This window comes from Typopeltis vanoorti, chromosome 17 (genome assembly GCF_054136105.1).
Source record: "Typopeltis vanoorti isolate ZY-2024b chromosome 17, IOZ_Tvanoo_1.0, whole genome shotgun sequence".
Taxonomy (NCBI): Eukaryota; Metazoa; Arthropoda; class Arachnida; order Uropygi; family Thelyphonidae; genus Typopeltis; species Typopeltis vanoorti.
The window spans coordinates 41,039,895-41,048,280 of record NC_143565.1 but is presented as its reverse complement, the minus strand read 5'-3'; positions in this window follow the sequence as shown (position 1 = coordinate 41,048,280).

Genomic DNA, 8,386 nt, shown 5'->3' with positions numbered 1-8,386 from the left:
GGGTCGAGAACAGGAAAGGAATCTTAGGATAAGAATGAGTCTAACGTCAGGTGTAGCATAAACAGAAGCTGCAATGTTTTATTTATGGAGGACATCTTCCTGAGAATCTTCTGGAGTCCACAAACACGTAAGCATCCCACGCTTGCAGCTAAGTATCCACCACTGTAGGTGGTTAGATATACCCCTTTATGGTGACTGTCTTCCTAGATGGTGAAGGTTCATTCAATGCTCCTGCTATACTGATGCTCTCGCACGTAGTTGGCAACACGACAGTGGCTTCCAGGTGTGACTGTGACGCGTAATCCGCTAGATTTAAATCCGCAGAACATTATAGTCTACATGAATCGAGACATCAGGGGGGTTTGAATCGTCAACCTGGAACACTGATACACGGCAAGTTATCCCGATGATGTAGTGCAGCATATCTCCTGCAACGTTGAAAAGTCTTATAGAGTTCCAAGAGACGCCTGCTAGCAGCAGATCTGATAGCAACTGAAAGCCTACGAATTATTAGGATTTGTTGTTTTTTGTTGTTATTTGCAATTTAAACAAAAGCAAGTCAAAAGTTTTCAGCATGTGACCACTGTTTAACACTATCCTTCACAACAGGCATTAAACATTTGTTATCCTAGTTCTTTCCAGTAGCATTCCTCTTAGAAAAAAACAAGGACCATAAACGGTATTTCCTGATAATTCTTCTCCTTGGATATGTAATTAATATCATCATCAAGCAAACAATTATCCTCGGTTGATGATAATTATTTGCTTATGTGTATAACTGATTATCATTTCTGTATAAGTGAAGTGATACTATTGAGCAATAAATTAATGTTTAACCAGAATAAATAAAGAAATAAATCCATAAAGAATCACATTAAATTTTAGGGTTAAGTTCCCTTCTGAGTCTAAAAAAATCATTTTTAGGAAAACAATTAGGAAAACAAGTCATTTCTAACAATTCTACCTTGTGCCGTGCACGTTGAAAATATACCCCACGACACTTCGTTAAACGTCGGGATCCTCTGCTGGCCATCCTTGTGGCCGAGCTTAAAGAGTAACCACACCGAAACGTTCTCGAACACAAATATGATCAGAATGAAAATCCAGATCTGTAATATAATATTATAATTAGAGAAACCAAGTGATAATTTACTAATTTTAGGACAACAATCATTTTATTCATTAATTTATTATTCACCATTAAGTAGTATATTATGAATCCTGTAATTCGATTAGCAAACAATAAATGCAAATAAAAACTTTTATCTACCGGATGCGTGAAACAAATCACATGATGATATTAACCACTGACTCATGCCATTTGGAATAACATAAAGACAGTGGTATAGCAAGAACAGCTGAATTTAGAATGTAGGATGCCAAGTAATGTACGATGCGTATATGTTTCAATACACACAAATTGTATAACAAAACAGTTTTAATCATTAGTTTGAAGCAATGAATGCTTATATCCAATTGATTAAATTAATAATAACCAGACATGTTCGTTAATACTCTATATGGACTAATTTTATTCACTAAAAATTGACAACTTACGTAAAATGAAAATGGAGTCAGCAGGGAGGTGGGGTCCCATTTTTGTTTAGGCCCATGCAAAATATACTTGATTTCTCTAATTTTAATAGGGATCACGTAATCCAAAATACGAATGTTCTTGTAAGTAAGTAGTCTTGGATTCAATTTAATGTCATACTGGGAAAGAAAAACATATTAAATCGAAAATAACACACTCAATTACATTTTCAATATTAATTGAATTCTTGCAATTACGTCTGCAATAATAATTATTATAAGCTCATTATAAACGATAATATTCCGGTAGGTTGCGTCTATGAATAAGTTTCGTTAAACTTGTGTTACCGCATTTTATCGTAATTGCAAGTGCTTCTTGTGCAAAACAATCAGTGAACGGAAAACTAACAGAGGGTACTAAGGATCCAATTACTTCCACACCACTTGTAAGTACCCATAGTTCATATCGGTTATTTTAACAATTAAAAGACAGCCAGGTGAAAGCGCCCGCTATGCCTACCGTGCGAAGTAAAGATGGTGGCAACAAAGGCGCACAACGAGAGATTACTTCGAGTCCCGTCAGAGCAGCCAATCGTCAACTGACCAAATGACAATTCGAAATGCCACAGCTGCGAATCCGAAGTTACCGAAAGAAAAAAAAAAGGTACATCGTGCCATTTCTGTTGCCACTGGCTGCATACTTCCTGCAAGAAAATAGATGAATCGGCGCACAAGCATTTTATCGATCTCAACCAGCCTTTCTTCTGTTCATGTGCCTACCTTGCGTTAAACAGCTACTGAACCCAGGAAAACGAGTTGAAAACCTCGAACAATACCTTAGTACCACGATCGATACTTTCTCGTCCAAAATCCGAAAGTTGGAAACTAATCTCGAGATACTCGACGACCAGCGGCCGATCACAAGTGCACTCTTTTCCGCTAATGAACTCCGCTACCTAATCGCGTCAACGGTACACGAGTCGCTCGAGGCCGAAAACAGGCGACTTAACGTCGACTCAACAAGCACCTCATTCAAGCCGCTCATAAGGACTCAAATTTCCTTGAAACGATAGTTACTGGTGAGACGCGTGGTGTTTTGAGTATGAGTCCAAAACAAAGATCCAGAGTGCTGAGTGGAGACCACCAGAAGAGGGGCATCCGAAAAAAAGTCTCTTGGAGAAGTCAAGAGCAAAGAACAATGCTGATTTGTTTCTACGATTCCAAGGATATCATCCACAAAGAATTCGCTCCGCCTGGCCAAACGGTCAATGGTGAGTTTTATATAGAAGTTTTGAAGCGACTGATAGCGAGAAGCTGTCGCGTACGGCATGAATATGGTGACGACCGACCGTTCGTCAAAACACACTGTCACTCTTGGCACTATAACTCGGCTACTAATGAAACAAATGTCATAAACAGTTGACACAACACTAATGAAGGTTGCCGCTTTCGACAACAAAAAGACACAAGAGGTGGCGCCACTAGTTTCTTCTATTTTCGAAAAGTTCGCTTTCATTTGGACAGAGGGTGTACAATGCACTCTGTATCCTTTTGCCAGAAAGAGATCATAAACCTGTTGTCTAAATTAAACACAAAAAAGGCTCCTCGCACTGATGGCATTCCTCCAATTGTCTTGAAGGTCTGCAGCAGAACTGACTCCTATCCTATGCCATCTGTATATACTCGCTTACTCCACTAGTATATATATATATATATATATATATATATATATATCTCAAAGCTTGGATATTAGCCCATACTCAACCCATTCCTAAAAAGGGGTAACGAATCTGCCATCTAACTACCGCCCTATTTCACTCATCTCAATCCTATCTAAAGTGATGGAGAAAACCATCAATTCTCAACTCCTACTCTAGCTTGTATTATGCGACCACCAGTACGGATTCTGTCGATGCCGGATTCCAGCATCGATGGAATCAGGTGACTTGCTCTCATATATAGAGAAATTTGGCAAATCCCAAGTGGTTGCACTTGATATCCCCAACGTCTCTGACCAGGTCTGCACGAAGGCTTACTAAGCAAACTCCTATCATTTGGACTGTCTCAGGACTTCTGCAGATGGACTGCCACCTTTCTGTCTGGATGCACACTGTGTGTGATGGTAAACGGTCCTCCCACAAGGTTCAGTTGACCTCCAACCCAATACACAATATTGCCGATTACAGCACATTGCACTCCTCCCTTTAATTTGATAAACCTTACCCTACACAACTAACTTTAGCCCTCAGAACATCAACCAAAACTTCCCGTAATTCTGACCTCCAAGCCATCATCCAATGCGGCTCAGATAACCTCATCAACTTCAACGCTAGTAAAACCCAGTTCTGTCTTATTTCCCACAGAAAATAACCATTTTCCTCCCAGTATTATTCTTGATAACACTTAAAATTCCCAAACAAGATGAGATTTCGCTTCCTGGTATTACCCCTGACATCAAGCCTCTCCTGGAATAAACACATCACAACCATTGCATCCTAAGCTTCCAAAAAAATAGAATTTCTCTTTTGCTCAAGATGTTACTTCACCTCTAAAGAGCTACAAATCACAAATCCGCCCAACTATCCAATACTGTTCTCACATTTGGAGAGAGAGAGAGAGAGAGAGAGAGAGAGAGAGAGAGAGAGAGAGAGAGAGAGAGAGTGTGTGTGTGTGTGTGTGTGTGTGTGTGTGAGGCTCCTAAGAGCTCCCTCAAAATGCTTGACTCAATTCAGAGGAGAGCAATTAGATTGATTATTAACCTATCTCTTACCAACTCACCTGTGGCCCCCCTCCACTCTCACATAGACGTTTAGTGTCTCTGCAATTTGAATATTCTGTAAATATTTCCAGGAGAATGTTCATCTGACACAGCATCAATAATTCCCCGCTCAGTAATAAGCCCATTGAAACACGTACAGCTGCCGCCCAACATCCTTTAACAGTACACCTTGAAACCCACAGAACAAGTTTCTCTTCCTCCTCCTTCATCCCTGCTACTGCTGTACTATGGCGCAGTCTTCCCCCGTGATGTATTTCCCAAGGAATACAACATACAGGCTTTTAAATTAAATGTAAACAAGTTTCTCCTTTCTCAACCCACTATCACAAGGGCTATAAGTTGACCAACTAACCTCTGGTATATGGGCCCAACTTAAAATAAATAATAAGAATAAGAATAATAAACGAAATTAGTGATGAATTGTCTTAATTCAGAAGCTAATTTACTTGTTTAGCAGTGAAGATGATTCATTCATGTAATTCGTAGATATTTTTGAAAATTCCATTTCATATGAATGAAAACATCAAATTAAATACGATGCTTTTTAATCCATTTATAATAAAATTGCATTACAGCGAATGAACCTGAAAAGACCAAAGAAAGAGTTTGTTATTGTGTATGATTTTTCATGAGCGTAACAGTTTTGCTAGGACTTTCTGACATAGGCATTTCTGAGAAAGTGGAATAACTGGTAATTTCGCAATAAAAGTGCTTGTTTGAATGTAAGAGTTGACCATATTAGCATGGTGTAGTGTAGTGTAGCATGGTGTAGCAGATGGTGGAATTCTGACGATAAATACTGTAGACATTACCGCCTGCGATGCGTTCTACGAAAGTATGGAAATGTAACACATTAGTCGTATAGGAACGTATTCATCTATTAACCATCATGAAAAGATCTCAGAAATTATTTTAATAATATTAAACAAATTAAAATTTTAAATATGTTTAGTTATGGAGTTATTTTATTCTGATAATGCATTTAACAATAAATCGTAGATCAATGATAATTAATTGTAAATATTTAAGGCCTGTGTAGCTCAGTGGAAGTGGCACTTCCCTCCTCTGCGCTTGGTCGCTTGAAATTAGACCTAGGTTCTAGTCTAGTCACTGACTGGAGGAACTTTTTCTAAGCCTATCTTCGACCGGTTCCCGAGTTAGTCGATCTTTGGCACAGGCAAGCGGGTTTTTCTTCCAGGAAACTCGGGTTTGTCGTCCCGTAAACTCAAGAAAATCGACCGTAGTACCCACATTATTTCAGACAGTGACATATCTTGTTAGGGTTAGGTACCAAGAGATGGCAGCACTTGTTTGCCAGCCTCTTCATCGGTGGCTGCTATAATTAGTGATAGACATGGGCCAGCTATCTCTGATTGGCTACCGGTGGAGATTGAACTGCCCACTCAGTCTCCAAAAGCTAGATAGGGTATAAAGGCCTCGCCTACTCCCTATTAGGGAATAAAAGGCGTTAGTTGTTTTTTTTTAATATTTAGGCACAATTGTTCACCGGTTGCTCTCTTACGAGCATACTATATGAAACTTGCATCTTAAAATCGAAAATATTGTTAAATGCTCCTCCTTTTAGCATGTTCACAAAAAAGAAAAACAAAATCTTACGAATTTCAGGCTAAACAAGGATAATTTTAAAATAAGCTCAAAAGTGCATTAGGTTTTAATTTCAATCCACTTATAGCAGAACACACGTACCTTGTCTTCTGTGAAACGGAAAACGATCCCAAATGGACCTGCTCGCCGAAGAATCATTGAAAACCTGAAAGTAAATCTTTCATTCTAATTACAGGAAAAAAATAATCACATTTATTATTCAAAAAGACAATTTTTTTCGACCGTCTACGAAATAAAATTAAACATGAAGATAAACGAAGTTTTAAATTGTTCAAATTTTTATTCAACAAGAATAACGTTAAAATCGAAATTCTTCCGTTTTAGTTGAATGGAAGAATATTTTAGAAAATACGAACACATAGTCTGCGTCGCTCTCCAATTTCAACGAACTATTCAAAACATTTTAATTTTTAATTTATCTTTTAAAGTATTGATTTTTTTGATCCAGCTAACCCTTTGAGATTTTAATTTTTAGAACTCTATTACATTTCGTTTTTCAGATGTTCTCATCCAGCAGGTATTTTTCAACAGGGGCTATCTTCCTCAAAATTATTTATGTTTATCGAAACAGGGATAATTCATTCCCCTTCAAAAATCATTTGATGTTTTGTCATTAATAATCCTTCTGGGTATACTGTGGGTTCTTTTTGTTTTGTATGATATTCATATCAAATTACATGTTAAAATCTTCCCTCATAGATAACAATGTCCAAACATCTCTCGTCATCCTACTGCTGACATTATAAACCAAAGGTGATAACATTCATAATTAAAAATCACATTAAGTACTGTTACTGAGCTAACACTAAATATACTAAATTATTATTATTATTAAGAAAGACTTCCAGCGAGTCAGGGACTCATTGAGGGAGGCCACATACCCCCCCCCCCACACCAGTTATCATACTTCTTGAATTCATTCACACTGCTTGCACACGCAACATCCAATGGCAATCCATTCTAATCACACGCCACGATGCCTTCTTGTCCTTTCCCCACCCTCCATAAATTGAAAAATTCCATCAATTGAAATCCTCCTGTATGACCCTTTGAGAAATTTGTAAGCCTCAATCATATCACCCCTCTTTCTCCTGTTTGCTAGCATCTGCAGTCTACGAATTCGGAATTTGTCTTCATAATCAGTATTCCACAATCCTGATATAATTTTTTAACACTCTCCTTTGTACTCTCTTTTGTACTCTGTCCAATATATCAGAATCACGACGGAAATCAAGAGACCAGACCTGCACACAACAGTCCAAGTGAGGTCTTATCAAAGCCTTTTAAAGAGGCAAAATAACATCCCTATATTTACATGCGAACGTTCGTCTCGGCATTGTAATGATCTTTGGAGTTGTATTTGCAACCTTTACTACATGACCCCAGAACTTCAACGTCCTATCTGCTAACACTCCAAGATCCCTAGCCTGATCAGTTTCTTCAAGCATAATCTCACCAATATAATACGACATTGCATATCTAATCAAGCCAAAGTGAATGAATTTTCATTTACTGACATTGAATGGACATCACTTTTCCCATCCCCACAATTCTAGCCTATTCAAATCATTATGAATGTATTGCTAAACACTGATCCTTGTGACACACCACTTGTTACCTGAAACCTTGTAAACTGTCATTCTCTCCCTCCCTCGTATATCACTTTTTGATATCTGTTAGTCAGCCATCCTCTTATTCACGCTAATATTCTATAATCCAAACCCATATTCTCCAGTTTATTCAACAGGCCACCATGCTATTCTGTCAAAAGCCTTAGCAAAATTTAAAAGTATCATGGCGTATCCAACCCAGTTGTCTAGTTAGTAAACCCATGTTGCTCGTCGCAAAGCAGACATTCAGTGTCAAAGCACTTCTGAATGCGAGTCCTAGCCAATTTTTTCAAAATCTTCACCACCACTCCTGAGATACTAATTGGTCGATAGTTGGATACATTGGTCTTTGCACCGCTCTTGTGCAATGGAATTACTACACATATTTTCCATTCCTGCGGAATCTCCCCTGTTCTGAGACACATATTAAACAGCCTCGCCAAGGAATAGCCGTTCCAACTGAATACTTTTAGCACACGTGCTGATATCCCACCAGTCCCTGTTGCTGATTTCGTATTCAGTTTTTGCAATAGCTCTAATACCTCGTGATTTTCTCCATCCAGTGAAGAAGTAGCAGCGAGCTCAATGTTGCGTACACCAGGTTGATACTTTTAACAAAATGGGCAGTCATTAGTTGAACAACTGATTTTGCATTGTTCTGCATTTAGAAGTGTTATTCTTTCAACCTTCATGCTGTCTGCATTTAGAAGAGTTATTCTTTCACATTCAATCTTTTTCTTACTTGCAGCATATCCGCAGAATATTCTTGGGGTTTATATTTAGCAAGCAGAACTAGTCTACTCAGACTTTGCTTTCCGTACAACAGGTGTGACTATTT